Genomic DNA, 20,278 nt, shown 5'->3' on the forward strand with positions numbered 1-20,278 from the left:
CAAGATGGAGTGAAAATCCAGGAGGTGCACCTTAGGCTGGGAAGTAGCTCAGAACTAGGACCTTTGAGTCTGGGGTGGAAGCGTGGTGAGATAGACCTGCCTGGTGGAGACGTCACCTTCCCCCTTTTATAATCAGGATTAACCAAGTAGCAAGAGAGGGCATATATTCGAAGTTCACTGAGAAACTAGAAAGGTGCCAGAAATCAATCCAGTCCTCGCCATTTCTCCCCCAACCCACAACATAAGCATTTAAAAAAAATTCCTCGAGATAAAAAGATTCAAGCAGGCCAGGCAATTGACAGTTTGTTTCTTATCTGTTAGATGGAGAGATGAGAATGTGGTAAAACTTGGCAGTGGATTCCTCTGCAGTGGAAAACGCACTATTGATGAAGACTTCTGGATTAAGGTTGGACTGGACAATTCAGGTTGCTTCTCTGTCAGTGCTTTTAAGGCCATTACATTCAAAGATAGTAGGGGATACCCGGAAGATGGTGAGGACAGCCCTGTTCCACAAACACACCCTCCCCTTTGGGAATCTAAACACTAGGCTACCAACCTTCAGTGTTGTGGGCGATTCTCGGAGACCTCTGAGTAATCTCACCAAAAACAGCTGGTATATTTTAGTTTCATTAAAAATGTCAAGCTTCCGTTTGGCAAAGGAGGTCCCCTCTAATCTTCAGCTTTCCACTTAGGGAACTAGAGATGGATAATTGCTAAATGGTGTCAAGGAGGAAATGTAGGGGCTGCATTTAATCAGGCGGGGAGATTGGTTATAAGCACTCTCTCACTAAAAACGATTAGCACTAATTGGCTGAAATATTAAAAAGCCTAGCAAAGAATAAAAAACCAGACCCGCCATCACCACTGCCCCACAGAATCTTGAGCTGGGGTTGGGGGGTGCAAGGCACCAGCACTTTTTCAAGCTGCTTTGGTGATTCTAATATGCAACTATGCCCCAGCACCACAGCTCAGCAGAACTCTGAATATAGAACCAGTAATGGAGATCCAGCACGATATACGAGGGTGAGGCTTGGTTACACTGTCTGCAAGAGCACGATCCCTAAGTGTCATCGGTCGTCCTCGGGCCAGCAATGCAGTTGAGTTAAAGCAGATGGGTTGCTGTGGCAAGAGTCCCAGTGGAGCACCAACAATCACAGGATGTGGTCACGCCATTTGGGACACTGGCCTTTCTTAGTTTCTGCTTTAAATATCTAAAGTTGTTTTCCCAGAAAGGCAGTTGAAGGTAGTGGTCAGGAGATGTGCAGAGAAAGCCCAAAGGCGATGAGTATCAAGTCTCAAGTGTGTGAGAACGGAATATAGGTCCATCTCCAACAGAGGGCAGAACCAGATCCTGCAGGAGGTTGTGAGTTTGTAGTACCAGCGCACACAAAGGCTCTAAACCCAAAGCTTCGATTATGCAGGCTACCTCTCTGTGGTATTTAAGTGCTGATTAAGTCATGATTAATGTTATGTGTCAGCTTGACTGGGCTAAGGGACACCCAGATAGCTGCTAAAACATTATTTCTGAGTATGTGAGAGCTTCCATAAAAGATTAGCACTTGAGTCACAAGACTGAGTAAAGCCATCATCCCTGACCAGTGTGGATGGGCATCATCTAATCCAATGGGGGCCCGAATAGAACAGGAAGTCGGAAGCAGGCCACATTCTTTCTCTTGAGCCGAGACGTTTCTCTCCTCCTGCTCTCAGCTCCTGGGTCTCAGGCCCTCGAACACAATCTGAGTTATACCCCTGGCCTTCCTGTTTCTCTGCCTTGTAGATAGTATCCTGGGGTGTATGTAGCTCAGCCTCCATTATCACATTAGCCAACGGCCACAGTAAATCTCCTTTTTCTCTATATATCCTATTGGTTCTGGTTCTCTGGAGAATCCTAATTCAGTGACTAATTCATGCGGGTTTTCTAGAGTGGCTAAGATTTTGGCTCTGTTATTGTGTTACGTCAATGGCCAGCGTTTTGAAATCCCAGACCCTGATGCCCAGTAAATATACACTCATTTCGTCCATCTGAACTAAAGCTCCCGACCCCCTCCAGCTGCCTCGCATATACAGAATCAGACATAGGCACTGAAGACCCCAACCACCCAATGAGCTGAGGGCAGGGACTCCCCAGGGATGAAGGTCCAGCTTTGTGGCAATCCCCCTGGGTGTGCGATGTGGAAATTGCTTCCTTCTGGCTACAAATTCTTGCTGCCCTTCCCTCCTGATGGCCCTGCTCTATTTCCCCCTATTCCAGTACCCAGGCTTCCTCTTTGTTCTCCTCGCCTACATCTCATAGTAAAGATGGAGCTTTGGCTGTCCCACTCCCATCAGTTTGGGGCACTGACATCTGCTTTGGGACCCACACCTCCGGCTCCTGGCAATACTACATCCCCACCCCACAGCCATCGTTCTCCAGACATCTTGCCACCATCCCTAGGGGACACAAAAAGCACCCTGTCAGACCACTTATTTGCACTGTTCGTCTGGAAGAGAGGGTGGTACATTATTCAGCCACATATTTTGGTCAAGAAAGGCAACTGTTTCAAGCTAAATCAGTGGTTCCCAGCCCTGGCTGCTCCCGTGCCTGGGCTCCACATCTAGAGATTTAGTTGAGCCTTAACAGATCCCTTTGTGGTTACCACAGCTTAAGCTTTTTGTCTGTCTTCACATCATCTGAGTGTGCATTTCAGGTGCAAGCATTAGCTCATACAAAGGTCATCAGGGAGGGAAGTCACCCAGCTGAGAGCTGCTCCGCAGGGGGATGTGGCTGGGAGCCTCAGTCAGACCCACAGGGGACATGGGTAAGCAGCCTGGGCTGAAAGGTTCTCTGTTTTCACAGGAATCAATCCTGCACATGAGTCCTCAGCTGGTAGTTTAGATTCTCTGTTAAGGCAAAGGAATCAGTCCAACCAAGGAGAGCCAATTGCTGGGAGAAGAAACGATTGCTAACGTGGAGGCAGCTGCTGGGGCTTTTGTTTTTCTAATTTTTGGAAGAGTAGCACAGACAGTTAAGGCCTCCCGTATTTTAACTCACTTCTATCCCATTTCATTTCACAAATGGCTCAACGTGGCCAAACTCCCAAGTAAATTTATATCTTGGGGGTGGGGAATAGCTCAGTGGTAGGGGTGCATGCTTAGCATGTATAAGGTCCTGGGTTCAATGAAAAAATATATACCTTAAATGATCATATTCAAAGTGTGACATCACACAGGGATAAGAGTAGCAATTTTTTTTTCCCCTCTAATCGAGAGATGCAAGCCTGACTCTTTCTGTCTGGGCTACAGCTCTCCGGTGTTTTGGCATCTCTTCGCATGGCTCAGACACGGCGGGATGCTTCTGTACAGAACATCTTGGCTGGTAAAAGCCTGAACTGAAAATGCACCAGGATCTGCTAAGACAATCCTGTTAACCTGTCCTTACCTGCCAGTTACATTGTTCCTTGTTTTAGAAATCTAGTTGAAAGAGACAGACTAAACTCCATTAGGAGTAACCGGTAGGGGTTTTCTATGTATGGGTAGGGAATCTGCCTACAGCAAGTAACACCGGTGCTGGCATGCCCAGAAAATTCCAACTGGAGGTGGGAATTATTGGCACTTAGCAGAGTTGTCCTCTTGTCCTAGTTGCCTAGCCTTGATTTTAAAATGTATTTTCTGTATGTATATTTCTCTGGGAAACACTATGGGAAGCCTTTCAGAGATGAGTTTCAGTGGAAATTTTCTTCAGCTGGATTGATTTCCTCTTGGGTCGAGGCTAACACTGGCTAGTGTGTCTGGACCTGTGGCTGGTGGGAAAAGACGCTACCCAAGAGCTGAGCAGTCTTCAAGATTGGGCCACCTGTGGTTTCATGGCTGTATACATCTAGCAAAATTCATCAAATTGTACATCTAAAATAGGCGTAGTTTACTGTCCAGGAACCACACCACAATAAAGGTGTTAAAACAACAACAACAACAAAACATTGGGCCACCTGCTGGCCTTTCAGACTCAAACCTCCTGAAGCTCAGCTGCTGTCCAGCCAGTGCTCTTTGCCTTTGGGTTGGAGCTAGTATGAGATGGGAATTAGGAAGTGCGAAGCCTGTGCAAACATTTCCCCCCACTGTGATAGGAATTTGGTTAGACCAGAAAAATCCCCTCTTGTTCTTTTTTATTATGCAGACGGGATTAAAAAAAAAACAAAAGGAGTATCTCTATGACAAACATTTCCAGTTTTCCAACTGAGAGGAGAAAAGAGAGCGAGCAAGCTCCTCTGTAGGCCCTAAGCTGGGAGAGGGCAGCTAGCAGGGAGGCCTTGTGTGCACTTGACTCCAAATCCCTGATACAGTGCTGGGCTTGCAGTCAGCAGTAGGGGCTCAATAAATCTTTGTTGAATTAATCATTGATCTCTATTAAATTTCCTCTTTGTCTACCACTGTCCAATTCATAAGTGTCTTGAGATGTTTCAGATGACTGGATGAATATAGGTTATCCTAAAGCAAACAAACAAAAATAGCACTGCTTTGAAAGCTCTGTTTAGCACCTTAGTTACCCACAAGTGCTCATTAGGGTGTTCTTTTTTCTTGAAGGTGTGCATTTGGCTGAGAGGGTGTAAGTGGGCTCTGAGCCTCACCAAATGCCTCCTCTTTTCTGTACTTGAAACCCTATTCTCCCAAGCTGAAGAGTGGATGACTGCAGGGAAAATGTGACTCATAGCAAGTGCTGTTATTAAATCACCTTGAAGTGTCTCTTGTAAAAGATAACTCCCTGCATTGTAGAAATGTCTCTGACAAGAGAGGATTAGGGTGAAATTGCAATTACCTTGACATAAAGGAATGAATTAACTTTCCAACTTGCTTCTTTTTTTTTTTTTTTTTTTTTTTTGCAAGGCACAGATTCAGGCTGCTTGGAATATAAACATAGAAGGCACTCATAATAGCTTGGGGCACTTGAAAATTCAAAAGATGGGCATGGAGCCCTGAGATGCGAGGCGGCTTCTGAGGTATTCCTCGCCAGGAAGGGCTGCCTGCCTGGACAGAAACCGCCCGAGCAGTCTTGCTGCGTCTGCTCCTGTGGCAGCAGGGCTTAGAGGACAATCAGGTCCATGGCCTCCTGGAGCTGACGCATACAGGGCATGGCTGCAGGAACTAGAGAAACACTCTTGAAGCTTTGCCTTCCAAGGCTGCCCGTTCACTTGATTCAGCGAATATTGATGGAGCAATTACTGGGCCGTGAGTGAAGGCAGGCAGTCTTGGCTGTCGGGGACTTAGGGAAGTCAGACATGAAACAAACAGACTGGCTCTGAACCTCAGTCCACAATTCATGTGCGAAAATACATACTTTTGTTTATTTTCTTGAAATCAAAGCTGACTCTAAGCTCTCATCCTGCCAGAGCGGCAGGAAATTCCAACTCCTGGGTTTGCACCAGAAGCCCAGGGCTCTTGTGAGGATTCTGGAAATGCAGTTAGGGCCTCTGGTCCCTGTTCCATCATAGCTGCTGCTGGCATCTTTCTGCCTAAGGTGTCGGATGACCAAGGAGGCCCTAGATGGCATCTGGCTCAGAGGTATTCCTCTGCCTCCAGGACACCTGTGGGTATGAGTCTATGCAGAGCTGGAAAGGCCATGACGAGGTGTTGGCTTCCTCGGGTGCACCGCTCAGCCATCCCCCTGACATCTTTTCCCGGGCCCCTGGGCACCACCACATGGCAGGCTTCAGTCTGAGACACAGACAGGTTCTTCCTTAGGGGAGGGGAGGGAGCTGTCCGCAGGATAAAGGAGGCCCCCTTTGGTGGTGGTGGAGGAGGCAGCACCATCAGACTTCTGACGTATTTCATGCTCTCCTCTAATATTTTTTTTTGCCCCATTCTCAGCAGCAACCATATCACTTTGTGATTTAAAATCATTAAAAAGCCTGAATTCTTCAACAATGTTCTTGGAGGAGAACCATTCTACTACCCTGGGCTACACTGATGTCTGATTTCCACTAAGCTCAGCATCTCCCAACAGTCCCCCGGCTTCCATTCCTCCCAGTCAACTGCTCCTCTCCCTCTGCCTGTCCTGGGAGCATGGCTCCCTCCCTTCGCCCCTGACATAGAGCTTTGTGTTTTACAGGAAGAACTGCACCTTTATTTGCCTTCTTTCCCTCTGGAAAAATCCCCGCAGCCAACAGAGAGAAAGGCGGGACCCTGGTAGAAACGGAGGAATGGGAAAATAGAGGAATGACTGTGATAAATGAACAGCTCACTCTGACTCCACAGCCGGCCCACAATTAGAAACTGCAGGAGGATCACGAAGGAGGAATTATCCCTGCCAAGGCGGCACACGACAGGCTGGTCCAAGGGGTGGGAGAAAGCCTCCTTAAGAAGTCCTGACAGGGCTGAGACCTCAAGCAGAGAAAAGGAGTCAGGCGATGAAGCAGGCTTCAGATGTGTGAAGGGTGTGGTGTAGAGCAAACGAGCAGGCCTGGCCAGAGACCTCAGAAAAGGCCCAAAGGGCAGGAGGCGAGAAAGGAAACAGAGATGGTGACCCAGTGGTTAGTGGGCCTGCCCTTTCCTTTACTGAATGGCTTCCCCTCAAGTGGTTGGTTGCTGAGGGGGTTGTGTACTTGGGGGCAGTACAGAGAGAGAGAGGGCTCAGTATGGCAGCCGCAGCAGTTGAGGGAAGTAACTGCAGCCCCTCTAACAACCCCATGTGCAAACCTCACAGAGGAAGTGGCCTGGAGCTAGTGATCTGGAGCGAGCTACTTGGTTCGCTGAGTCCAGCATCCCCATTGGTGCAGTAAGAATTGTAAATCCCACCTCACAGGCTGTCATGGGGCTTCAGACAGCCATTAGGAGCTCAGGAAGTGGGCCCTGGGGCAGCTTGCCCTCAACTCCACTCCTTTCCCTTCCCTGCTCTCTGTGCGGCAGGGGGCCACCCCTGCAGCCTCCAGTGTCAGCTGGATCCCCAGCCAGGGGCAGCCTTGGTAGGATATGGGAGGATGGGGGGAGGAGGAAGCTCAGCCATTTCTCTGTCCCCCGCTCCCTTCTTCCTGGCTCTGGCTTCCTCAGGACAGAGCTGCAGTGATTCTTGCTTTCACTTTGTGAGTGATCCAGGCACCCAGAGTCCCCTAACACAGACCCTCACTTTGTCCCTTCACTCTAGAGGTGGCACTAGCTTTCTGCTTTTGCTAATTTGGGGGTTGTTCACTGTCTCCTATTTAGCTTCTCAACCCCTTCTACCCCCTGTGTTACCACTGAATCCCCTTTGTTTTAACACCCAGAGTGGGCTCCATTTTCCTGGATGGACAGTAACCAACAGAGTGAGCGGCTGTGGTTCTCTTCCCACTGACATCTCTTCTCAGGTCAATCGTGTTCCCAGAGGACATGCTGAAGCCCTAACCCCTCATACCTGTGAATGTGACCTTTATTTGCAGGTATAATTCGGTTCAGATAAGATCATTACAGTGGGTCCTAATCCAGTGACTGGTGTCCTTGTGAAAAGAAGGCTGTTTGGACACAGATACCATAGGAGAATGCCATGTGAAGGCAGAGACACATCAGGAGGTCACCATGGGATGGCAGAGGCGGGGACTGGGGTGACGCAGCTGCTGCATGCAAGTCATGGATGCCAAGATTCGATGGCCCCCACTAGGAGCCAGGAAGAGGCAAGAAGGCTTCTTCCTTACAGGTTCCAAAAAATATTTGGCTCTGCTGACACTGATTTCAGACTTCTAGCCTCCAAGATTATCAAACAATACATTTCTGTTGCTTCAAGCCATTACCCAGGGTGCGGTACTTCGTTATGGCACCAGGAGAAAACTAATACAGCAGAAAGGGCGGATTCTTTGGGGAAGCCCCTATCTAGCTCTCCCTCCCTGACTCTCACAACCACTTTTAGCAGCAGCCCTGACCCCCCTGCCCATCTGAACAGACATCCTTTCCCCTGCGGGCGACCCATCTGGGAGGAGAGGTGTCGAAGCTGGTGATTGCCACTGGACAGCTGTTTCCGCCTCCCACCACAGTCCGCCGTTACTGTCTAGGAGAGGTTGACATTTACTGTTTTCGCTGCCTGTATTGGGCTGGATGCTTTAGTTGAAAAAACAATGCAACAAACCAGGTTAAACTAGCCCAAGGTGGGGGGGGGGCACAAATTCTAAGAACCCAGAGACACCTGACAAAAAACAAAGGTGCTAAAGTAACTGTGCCTCCTGAAGGGACTGGAGCCAGAAACTGAAAGCGATCTGTTGTGAAAAGTAAAAGGCCTCCTTTTTTCTTATGGAGGACAGGATCTTCCTGCTGCTCTAATCCACAGCTCCCACATGTACAGATTATACTTCTAGCCTCAGGGAGTCTGGCTTGATTCTCCTTTGGTTCAAGGGCTGTGTTCCCCAAAAAAGAAAATCTGATTGGCTCAGTTTGGGTCAGGTGTCCATGCCTCATCCAGGCAGCTGTGTTCAAGGGGCGGGCGCACTCCCCTTTAGGTTGGGGGCGTTTTAAGAGCTGAAGGGATGGACAGGTGTTTAGTGCAAGGTCCGTTTGCCCAAGATGAAAGGTGTGTTCTGGGTCGGATGCTCTCTGGCCCAGTGCTGGGGTATGAAATGTGGCTCCAGGCCAAGCCCTGGCTCTCACCTCACAGTCAGGGCCCTCGGGACTCACAGCTGGCTTTCACCAGATGCTGCCATCTGGATGTGCAAGACAGAAAGAGTAACTGGAGAATTGGCTCTACTCTAGTTAAACCTGCAAAATCAAACCTCCCACCTCACTAAATGATGTGTGATTCTGTTATGTAATCTGTGGGCAATAATTGCTAACATTATTGGACACCTAAAATGGGCCAGGCACTCTGCTAAGTGTTAAGAACATTCTCTCTAATGTTCATAATTCCACAGGATCGATTTCGTTATTCAGTTTCATCTCTGTTGCCCTCACCACACACTCTAATCTCAAATCGCAAGGTAAAACGACTACTGTCTTCACCTTTCTGCTACTTAATTGGTTTTTAAGAGGTAATGCGTGCACATGATTCAAAACTGAGAGGGCCAAGCGTGAAAACCAAGTGTCCTCCCCACAGCTGTATCCCTGCCATCCTGTTCCCCTCCCCAAAGGCAGCCGCTGCTACTTTTAGATACAGACATAAACGCGCTCATCCTTTTGTTGTTCTGTTTTTGTGGAAATGATAGATTGCTTTTCACATTATTCTAAAACTTTTTAACACTATATCTTGGAATAATTCCATATTTTGACAGATAGAGCATATCATCTCTGAATGGCTTCTGCTGAACCTCGTAAGCAAATGCCCTCATCTACTAAACCAGTCCTTTATTGATTATCACCTAGGTTATTCCTTTTCCTAACATAAACAATGCAAAAATATCTTTGAGGCTGTATCTTTGTGCACATGTGCCAGTGTATGTGTAGGATAAGTTCTCAGAAGTGGAATGGCAGAGTTGAAGGATATGTTACAGGTTTTTATGTAAGTGTTCAACTTGCCCTGGCCTGAGGATGCGTCAGTTTACAGTCCCAGCAGTGACACAAGTGATGGCTGTTTTCTCACACTCCCTAAGAGGGCTGCCTTCAAGGGTTTGATATTTGCCAGTTTGAAATGTGAGAAATATAGTTTGTGCTTTCTCTTAAATATCTTCTCATGTTCTAAGTCTGTTTGTAATAGGTGTGTTTGTGTGTTTTATGTGCTGTCTATTCAGGTCCTTTGCCCATTTTCTTACTGTGTTTTGGCCTCTTTCTAGAATTGATTTATAGTGTTTGTATAATATTTAGAGAATTGGTCATTTGTTACATGCATTACAAATGCTTTCCTCTGTCTACTGCCCTTGTCTTCTGGTTTTGTTATGTGTACATGTGTTTATTATACAATTTAAAAATTTTATGTTTATCTATTTTATTCTTTATGGTTTCTGGGATTTTCCCCCCTCAAGTAGGTTTTTCTTTTTCTAACATTTTAATTCTTCCGCCTTTTTTTTTTTCCAGTGATTTCCACCTAACAAGAATTTATTTTGGTCTGGTGAGTGAATTTAGCAATCCAGCTTAATTTTTTTCTAAATGGCTTCCTAGTTGTCTCAGCACCATTTGCTGAATTATGTGTTTTTCAACCACTGATCTGAAATGCCACCTTTGTCATATGATACATTCTCACATGTTTTAGAGTTTATTTCTGGATTTTATTTTTTTAATCAGTCCCAAGATATTTTAATTACTCTAGTTTTATGTAATACCAGCTGGTAGGACCAGTCTGCCTTTCTTACTTTTTCTTATGCAGAATTTTCTAGATATTCTATATATTTTTCATACACAGTTTAAAATTAGTTTTTTTAGTGAAAAAAAGTTTTGTTGATATTTTTGTCATTGAAATCAAATGTTACGTTTATTTCTAGTTATTTTATTCTTTGGGTTGCTGTAAATAGACTTCTTTTCTACTGCATTTTCCGACTGATCATTATTCCTATACTTAATATTGCTTACTAATTTTGTTTATGGCCACTTTGATATTTCTTATTGATTTTAATATTTTTTCCTATTAGTTCTCTTATATTTTCCTCTTAGTATATGATCATATCACCTACACATACTGATAACTTAACCTCCTGGAAAGTTTTGAACTCATTAGTTCCTTGTCTTCTTTAAACATGTTGGCACAGATCTCCGGGTCAGTGTTAAAAGGTAGTAGTGAATATGGAAAGCCTTGCTTGCCTTGCTGTTGATTTTAATGGGAATGTTTTTCAAGTCTTTCCATTCAGCACGGCCCAGCTTTTGGAATGGAAGATATATAGGTATTTAAAGTCTATATCTTATTTGTTTCATGAAACTTCACCAGTATGGCTTGCTTCATGCCTTTGCACATGTTTCTCCTTTACTTAGGACATCTGTACTTAGACTGGCCCCTTTCAAATGCTATCTTCAGCATGGGGTCTTCCTTACAACCCAGGTTATTAGTCATCTTTTGTTTTCACAATGCCCAGCTCATCTTTTCATGAGATATAACACATAATACACTGTTCTGTAACCATCTGCCTGTCTTTCCTTATACTGGGAGCTCCCTTAGAGCAGGCACCTTGTTCAGAGTTTGGTCAGGAGTGGACCAGCCAAGCAGCTTCTGGGAACACATTCATGATAAAGGATATTAATGCATCACTGGACTTAACCTGTCTACATTTTCTTCTTGGACCCATAGCTTTAATTAAATACTCTGTACAGGGAATGATCTGAAATTGGTATCTCTTGCCCTGACCTGTCCACTAAGCAAGTACACCTGACCGTCAACTTGACGTGTATGAATTCAGGCCACACCACCATACGTATCATGTCTAAAACAGAACTCTGGACTCCTTGTGTGCCGACCACCGCCTCCCAACTGTCCCCAGCTCAGCCAGTGATACTAGAGCTGCCCCTTGACTTTCTTTCCTGCATCTTATACTAGAGCATCAGCAAATCCAGAAGTCCCCACCTCCAAAACATACCCTGATTTCAGCTGCTTTTCGCCACATCCCCTAGACAATCGTAATCATAGTCCGAGCTGCCCTTATTTTCAGCTTAGACTCCTGCAGTGTGCCCTAAGTGTTCATCCCCTTTCTGATTCTTTTCCCACAGTAATCCATTCTCCACACAGTAACCAGCATGATCTCTTAAAAGAGTAAGTCAGATCATGTCACTCCCTTTACTAAGCCCTTTAGTGGTTTCCCATCATAGTTAGATTCAAATTTAATCTCATCATAGCCTATGAAATCTGGGCCCCTTCCCCCCTTTTTATTTCCCTAGCACTTACCCCTGGCTTACTCTGCTGCTGCCCCACTCGCTTTCTGTCTGCTCCTCCATTTCAAAAGCTGACATGGGCCTTTCCATTTATTGTCTCTGCCTGGACTGCTTTCCCCCAGGTCTTAGCTTGGGCAGCTCCTTCTCACCAATCAGATATCAGCTCAATTACAAAATAAAAATTGTAATCTGCTCCCCATTCCATAGTCAAGACAGAGTATCTGTTGAGTTCTTGAATACCCAGCACCCTTACTCTTTATCACATCTCCCTATTTTATGTCCCTCATTGAACCCATCACTATCTGAAATTAACCTGTAGACTTCTGTTTAATTGTTTATTATTTTGCCTCAGACCTTTACTAAAAATACAAACTTCATACGAACAGGGTCATTATCTGGGTTGTTCTCTGGAGCAGGCTTAGTACTTGGAAGAGTCCGGGCCCATAATAAATATCTGTTGAATGAATGAAATAAAGAATATGGGTAGTGCCAGCTAGCTCAGTTACAGGATACGGCTCCTCACATAAATGACAAAATGGGAGTTAATTCCCCTCCGGCTATCGTAGTTAGCATCCTGGAATGGAAACACAAGGTGTCATCTGTCCAGGGGCCACCTAACCTTGCTGAGAGTTTTTATGACAAGCACATGTAATTTTCACAGTGAACTCATGGCCACACCACACAGGGGACAGTGGCCTGATGGTGGCAGCCGCAGTTCTGAAACCACATGATGCCGGTAGGGTGCTGTTTATTGGCAGTGAATGAATTATTTTCTTGCCTGAATTAGAAACTCTTCAGTGTGTTCCTCTGCCTAACAAGTTGCCTGATTTGAAAACAAATCACAATTTAGAACTTGGAAAACACCCAAAACTCTAGGATATGGCAAAATTTTTAAACATGTTATTTCAGCCAGTGGAGGTGGAGTAAGTGAATTTACTTCTGCATACAATGATTATTAAGTCATTTTCTCCCTTTCCCCACTAAATAAGTATCTGACAAATACTTTAAAAATATTCATTTAAAACAGCACCAGACAGTTAGGCTGCTTGGGATCCCCCAGGTACTGGCCTGCCCTTAGTTATCTGTTCATCTTTGTTTTTTCATATCAGCAACCAAAGGTCTTGATAAAGGCTGATGTTCACTAAAACTTTGTGAAATGAAAGAGGTAGGTGAGATTTCTGAATTTTTCCTTGGCATCCAAAGAGCAAGGCTATTTGTGCTCTCAGCGCAGAATTCTCCAAAGGGAACCATCCAATGAGGAAGGCGCACTGTTCCTCATGGCCCTTTCAAGAGTTTACAGCAGGAAGGATCAGATACACAGAGCCCTGCCTTGTGTTTATGTTACTCCATACCAACAGAACAACGTGGCCAGACTCCATTACAGCCTTTTCCCCAAAGTTTGAAATCTTCAAAACCTCTCTCTGGGTGTATTGGAAATCTCTGTGTAGATGCATTTACCGTAATTAGATTCAGCCAGCCTCGGTAACTCTGGAATGTGTGATGTAATTAGCAAAGCAACTAGTTGAATGCATTTGTGCAGCCTCTAAGGCATTCTTCAAAGCAAATGGCCCCATTTAGGAGGAGGTGAGATGCTGACACACTGTACAGAGCCTGCATAGCTATAAACATTGTCTAGGTTGATTGTCAAAGGAAGGCATGTTCTAATTAAGACCGTGAAATGGCTCCCCTTTCTCCAGCAGAGATGTTCTCAGTGCATATTTCTTCTGGTACTGAATCTTTCAGGTTTGGGCTCCACGCAAAATGAAATTTAATTTTCTCTAAGTTCCAATATTTTGAAGGGGTAGGGGTGGGATCGTTCTTCCTGCCAATGTAGAAGGGTTTTTGTTTTTTTTTTTTAAAGAATTCAGCCAAGAGTTTACAAAATTAAAGATTCTTAAGGATGAAATCACCCCAAACTAGAAACACCTGGCTGAGTGTTTGGAGGTGTAAAGATGATGATGAAAGTGTTGACTTATCGACCGTGGCAATAAATCTTCCATAGTGTAAAGTTATTGCCAAGAAATGGCAGCTCAGGGAGAGACGGCATGTGGTAGGCTGGATAATCACCCTCCCCCTTTCCGCAAGATGTCCTTACTCCCAGAGACCGAGAGTACGTTAGGTTACATGGCAAAGGGAAGTTAAGGAGAGATTATCCTGCATTATGCTTTGGAGATAATGAAGATAGCGAGAGGCTAAACCAAATTTAGCAAGGGTAATAGTGGGAGGGGCCAGACAGGAGGCTAGAATGTTGGGGGGAAAAGATGTTCTTGAAGGAAAGTTTGTGAAGCTAACAGGTACGCTGCCCATGGCAGTGCCTCCTCCACTGAACGGGCCACTGGTCAGGGGTCAGAAGATCTGCTTTTAAGTACTGGTTACGACTCCAGACTATAACCATCCTGAGCGTTAGAACTGTCGCTTGCAAAACAGCAACGGTGAGACTTCCCCTGCCTCCCTGAGCTGTTTGGATCAAGTGAGGAGCAGGCAGCAGTTATCAGTAACCCGTGACTTCAGATCCATTAACACAATGTAATGTCATGGGTGAGGCTTCAGCCTTTGAAGCAAGCTACCTGTTTGCCCCAAATTTCCTTGTGTTCTGACACAGATGAGGCAGCCTGGAGCAACCTGGTCTGGCTCAGAGTACACCCTCAATTTGGTAAAAGCTCCAAATCTGATCTTGCTGGCTGCTTTGGGAATGCTTTTCCTAGTATTTGACACTGTTGGCTTGTCTGAAGTCAGCAGAAAATCCATCCCACCCCAGGGATGTCAACTCCCTCTCGCCAGAGCTCATGGGCTCTCTACCTGGGAGAGTCTCACTTTCCTCTCCAGAAAACTTGGGGTTTGGTCGGCCATGCCTCTTTCTCCATTAGGAACTGGGGCAGCTACATCCCTGTGAAGCTGGCCTCTGGGACCTGGAGCACTCTTGGTGTCCAGGCCTCTCTGTGACCTGTCTTGTGGGTGAATCTGAATGGCTTTCTGAGTAGAACCGATGGGTGGTTATGGATGATTGCAGGGCTGAGGCCTCAGAGGTATCATCCTGGTGACAGCAATGAAGCTGTCACCAGGATGATACCTGTAGCGTCATCTTCTGACACCTACACTCCAGCCAGCCCAACCTTTCTTTCTCTTCCTCTGCTGTACAAGCTTATCCTGGACCAGGGCTTTTGCTTTTCTGCCCAGTATGCTCGGCCTCCAGCTCTCCACGGGGCTGTCCCTTTCTCCCCCTGGGATCTTGGCTTGAATGTCATTTTCTCAGACACACCATGTCCGACCACCCTGCTGGTGGTGCCTAGTCCTGCTCCTATTAGTCTAGTATGATCCATTTTTCTGGGTCCTTATCCCTACTGAAAATCTTAACTCTTTGTTTCTTCTGTCTCAGCCCCTTAAGTGGAAGCCCCAGGAAGAGCAGGACCCTGTCTGTGCTGCTCAGCGCTGCAGCCCAGAGCCTGGAGCAGAGGCTGGACGCTGAGCGCTCAAGGCACGTCTGCTGCACGAACACTCGTCTCACGGAGGGAGGGGCTGGGCAGGCGCTCTCATGCTGCTGGACTGCAACTCTGGGATGTAGATTTTCTTCTTGTTGTTTTACAGGTGAGCCAGCAGAGGCCCAGAAAGGCTGAGTGATTTGTTCAAGATCCCCTCGCTGGTGAGAAGGGGACCCTGGATGAGAACCATGCTTGTAATGGTTGCAACACTCAATCAACAGCTCCCAGCTTGAGGGCCACCCGGCTGAAGAAGCTGGAGCCTGAGTCCAGGGTGACCGCTTGACCACGGTCTTTGAAGGAGTGCTTCTCGAAATGTCATGTGCTTTCGATTCACCCGGAGACTTTGTTAAGCTGGAGATTCTGGTTCCCCTGATCTGTGTGGTGGGGAAGAGGGTATGGAAGATGGAATGCTGATTGAGTCTGCGTTTCTAACAAGCTCTGAGGTGATGCTAGTGGCCACACTTTAGCGGGTCCTCTGATTTAAAACTGGGGTAGCTATTTGCTAAACAAAGGCAGGAAAGGAAGGACTTGGTAAATCTGGAGATCAATTAACTGCCACAGCTGAGGAAAGAGAACAGAGAGTGGTCCCTCCTTCCCTAGGGAAGGCAGATGCTACGCCAGCACCCTCGGCAGCCTCGTCAGACTCAGCCCCAGAAACTTGGGTCTAGCATGTGTGTCTGAACCTAGGTTTGGTTTCCAGTTGTGTAGCACTTGGCTTGAAACCAACGAAGGGGCTGAGCCAACTAGAGAAAATCATCTCTTCAGCAATAAGTGTTTCCTGCTGTCCCCTCCTCCCCTGGCTTGGATTGTACTCCTGGACCCCAAGTGCAAGTTGTCCAACTCTAAACTCCAAGTAAGAGGCTTTCCTGGGGTTTAGGAGTTTCTAAGAGTGCCTACTATTTGCTGGAATTTTCTCCACTTAGAAAACAAGTGTAAATATCTGCTCTGCTTATATTAATTTAAAATAAGGTCATTAGGGAGGGCCCTATTCCAGCATGATTGGTGAGCTTATACGAAGGCAGTGAGAATACAGAGACACACAGAGGGACAACCTTGTGAACGTACAGGGAGAAGATGGCCTTCCACAAGCCAAGGAGAGAGGCCTCAGAAGACACCAACCCTGCCAGGACCTAGATTTCAGACTCCCAGCCTCCAGGACTATGACAAAACATCTGCTATTGAAGCCACCTTGTCTGTGGTACTTTGTTATCCCAACTCTAACAAACTAGCCCCACTACCCACTTCCCACTAGGTGGCCTTGGATCGATTGCACAACATCCTCAAGTCTCAACGGCCTCATCTATATATTGGGGTAATAGTTTCTACTTTGCAGAGTTGTTCCGTGCTTAAATATGCTGGTGCATGTCAAACAGCTGAAGTGCCCACTACACTGTAGATGCTGAAATAATTGGTAATTATTTTTATTTACTTACTCAGATCAATCTCCCTTTCCCTCTCATTTCAAAAGGGGGTTTAAGGCAGAAAGTGGTAACTGTTATTGCCACCTCTTGACCTAAATCTTGAGATGTTAGTTGCTATTCTCATGTAGCCCTTAACAGAGATAGGCAGTCCCCTACACAGACTCTTTTGTAACTATTAAAATGGAATCAGCCTGCTTGGTAGAGCCCATTCTCTTTAAAAAGCATGTCTCAGAATGGTGTTTTCCGTATCCAGTCGGTTACCCAGTGAGGGCATACGAAGTGGAAGGTCATTAAGGGATGTGAGTAGGGGCATGGCATGATGGTAAGAGTGTTGTGGGATGGTGGGCCCTGGATCGAGCAGCAGGGATGCTGGTCAGTTACCGCAATGGCCCAGGTGAGCTGTAGGAGCTGGGATGTGTGGTCCAGCAACTCTGGGCTCACACATGTATGTACATCCTTGCTCTGCTGCGTAGTATCTGAGTCTTAAGCAAATTTTTTCTCTTTCTCCATAAAATAGAAGGATGAAAACAGTGCAGGGCTGCCTTGTTTTATGTAAGCATTATGTCCTGAAAGTCTAATATAACTCAAAATGTATATGATCAAATAATGAACACATAGTGAACTTTGTATTTACTCTGATGGGTAAAGTAGGCTTTGCATTATCTCTTCACTTTTAACTTTGTACCTTTCTGAATGATCTGAACTTTCTAAATTTACATATGTTTTACATAAAATGAGGATTATTTTGCCTGATGAGAATCTTTAAAAAAAAATTCTCTGTATCTCTGTTTTTTAGAAATTTAAAATAAGTTTTAAATGTGTTCAATACAATGGACTCTCTCAGTATCTTCTTTTTCCTTCAAAAAGAACTTGGGCCAGATGGTCACTCTTCCTCTCTGCTTTACGCCTGTGCAGAATGGACTCCTAGGGCTGTGGGATGGGAATTAGGGGAATGGGTGACGGAACTGGTATCCAGCAGTGAAATGGTTAACCTGCCTGTCACTTAAGTGGAGAGACCCAGCTTGAGGCAATCCATGTGAGGCAGCAACAAATCCAAGCCAGGCCTTCAAACTGGAAATTGAAGCTGGCCCCTTTAATCACAGTCACTCAGCATAAGACCTGAAACTAACCAATTCATAACCTGGAAGGGTTTTACAGCCATGTCATGAAGTGTAGCCAAGATGGGGACACCTTGTGTGCGTGCAGTCAGTTAGGGATGATAAGGCTAAAGGTACTTCAAGTCTTGCCCCATCTCAAACCCCAAGGCACAGGATTCCTAGCACACACTCTGTGTCTCTGCAATTGCTTCAGCGAGGATGCAGAGACCTGGAACACTGACGTTATGCCAGGAGGCTCCCCCTACCTGAGAAAAGCATTACCTACATCTCTAAGAAGAAAATGGAACCTTCTGATAGCAAAGCTCAGTTAAATGTCCAGACATGGTGACAGTCAGGTAGGGGAAACTCTTGTAGGAGGAAATAACTGGGCAGCTAAGTGTTGGAAGATCGCCAAGGTCTGGTGCAAACATCCTTTTGCTTGATTGTTTTAGCAAACCCCCAGTTATTGGAACTACCCCCGGCTCTCTATGGGCTGGGGGCCGTCATCTTTTGTGGCCCCCCAAACCATGCTGTCAGAACGTGGGAACTAGATGACTTCATTCTGCTCCTGGGAAAGGGAACAGACTTGTGGGATTTTAAATGAATGCATTAAATTTGTTGATTTTCAAAGGGAGAAGTAGAGAAAATAAACAAACTCATAAGGTCTTGGCTGCAGTACAGGGGCCAAAGTTTAAATCCCTGCTCTCAACCATGTTAGATTTTGCAAAAAACCCTCGGTGTTCCCTCCCAAGTCACTCAGGTGGGAGGAGGGGGTGCACCCTTCTTTTTAGGGGGCCTGGGAGACCCATTTGCCCCAGAACTCTTTCCATGTAAATGGAAGGCAAGACAGGTGGTAACTGCACTTCTGTGATGCAGGAGAAGGGGCAGCATTTTCTGATGGTTTTCTGCCAGAAAAAAAAATGTATCTATCTATGTATCTTAGTAAAAATATTTTTTAAAAAGTATGGTGAGTATATATTCTCATGTGGTCAGGAAATAGAGTGGTGCAACTTTTTGGAGATAAGTTTAGCAAAATATATCAATACTCTAAAAATATTCATAGATTTTGATTTGGCCATTCTGTCTTGGGGAATCTATCTGAAGGAGATGACCCAAAAAATGGACAAAGACTGATGTGTCAAGATGCTATCATTGCACTGTTGACAATAGCGAAAAACTCAAAGAACCTCTGTGTATCACATGGGAAATAACTGGTTATAGTCATGTTGGTCAAGCCTACAGTGGTACCTCCTGGGTGATAAAAAAAAAAAGATACGACATAAAGGGAAAGACTCAGCATGGAGCAGTAAGAGAAAAAAGGCAGGAAATAAAGCGGAAATGTGTGATGATTGTTGCGTGAAACCACACAGAGAAGGAGTGAAATGTACCCAAGTCACATCTAGGTGGTAGGATTATGATTAATCTTTCTTTTTTATATTTTCCTATTTGTTCCAAAGTTTTCAAAAGTAAGCCTACCCTAAACAAACAAGCAAAAAAGTTCTCCTTCCACACCAAAAAATGCAAAGAATTATTTGCCAGTCTTCAGTTGGTGAGACAAAGGTGGGCAGGGTGTGGGCCCGCTGCCTAGAAAGGCAGGACTGTTCACCGAGGCTCCTCTTACCTGCCCGAGGCTGAGAAGCCCAGACATTGCTGGAAGGAGAGGGAGCAGAGTGGGGGCCTTTGGGGTTGGCTCTCATTCGCCCTGGGGAGCGGAGTGCCTTTGCGGCTTCTTCCGTGGGGAGATGAGGTAAAGGAAGTGCTCACCCAGTTTTTAATCCCCTCAGCTAATCACCGGACCTTTCTTGTGGTTGTACTGGGACTCCTTTTACTAAGTGGGTGGATTTACACTGTTTGTGTTTGTATGTTGTACTTGGATTATGCCTTAATGTGTCACCATGATGACAAAAGGAGTTTGCAGCAGTGGGCAGGCCAGCTTCCCTGCGTTTAATAGAAAGCACATTCCAGCACTTTATCTGTAACACATAGAGCTGCTTAGAACAAAGCGTTGCCCCTAAGACATGATCCCCAAGAGTCTCTAATAAGGACCAGACCACTGTGAAGGTATTAATTAAATATTTTAAGCAGAATGGCTTTAGCTGGCTGGGGCGTTTTTATGAGGGGAGGGAGTGTATTTAAAACCAGGGCTGTTTCTGTAACAGGAACCTGTTTGGAAGGAAATGTTCTTGGGTGGGACGCTATGGGTACCAGGCTGTCAAACCTCCAGGCCAACTTGATGTCAAAAACAGACGTTCTGAACGTTTTAAACAATGTTTTAGTTGAGTCCTTGCTGTGGAATTTGGACACAATTCTAGGGTGGATTTAACACAGAGGAGAAGACTAGAGAGTGTCTGTGAGGACACCAGGGACTGTTACAGTTTTCTTACCACAGCCCTGTGAGAGGGTTTGACAAGGCCATTTTACCGAAAAGAAACTAATTGTTTTCCAAGGTCACAAAGTTTGATGGAGGAGCTAGGACCATAACGCAATTTAAAATCTGTCTATCCATCCATCATCTCTCTATTAGCTATCATCTCCCTCTCTTTCAAAATACTCTACTTCTCAGAAA

The 20,278-nt window shown here is 45.6% G+C and overlaps 1 long non-coding RNA gene across 2 annotated transcripts; it reads left to right on the forward strand.

The window, feature by feature from the left end:
* Positions 1–412: 412 nt before the first annotated feature.
* LOC123614334 (uncharacterized) lies at positions 413–17,515 on the forward strand. Of its 2 annotated transcripts, XR_012506340.1 has the most exons (3): positions 413–9,970; positions 15,092–15,190; positions 15,301–17,515. It is a non-coding gene; the product is annotated as an uncharacterized LOC123614334 (long non-coding RNA). The 2 variants fall into 2 exon arrangements; XR_012506339.1 differs by lacking the exon at positions 413–9,970 and having other exon boundaries at positions 9,980–15,190.
* Positions 17,516–20,278: the final 2,763 nt, after the last annotated feature.

The sequence above is a fragment of the Camelus bactrianus genome, chromosome 4 (assembly GCF_048773025.1).
Source record: "Camelus bactrianus isolate YW-2024 breed Bactrian camel chromosome 4, ASM4877302v1, whole genome shotgun sequence".
Classification (NCBI taxonomy): Eukaryota; Metazoa; Chordata; class Mammalia; order Artiodactyla; family Camelidae; genus Camelus; species Camelus bactrianus.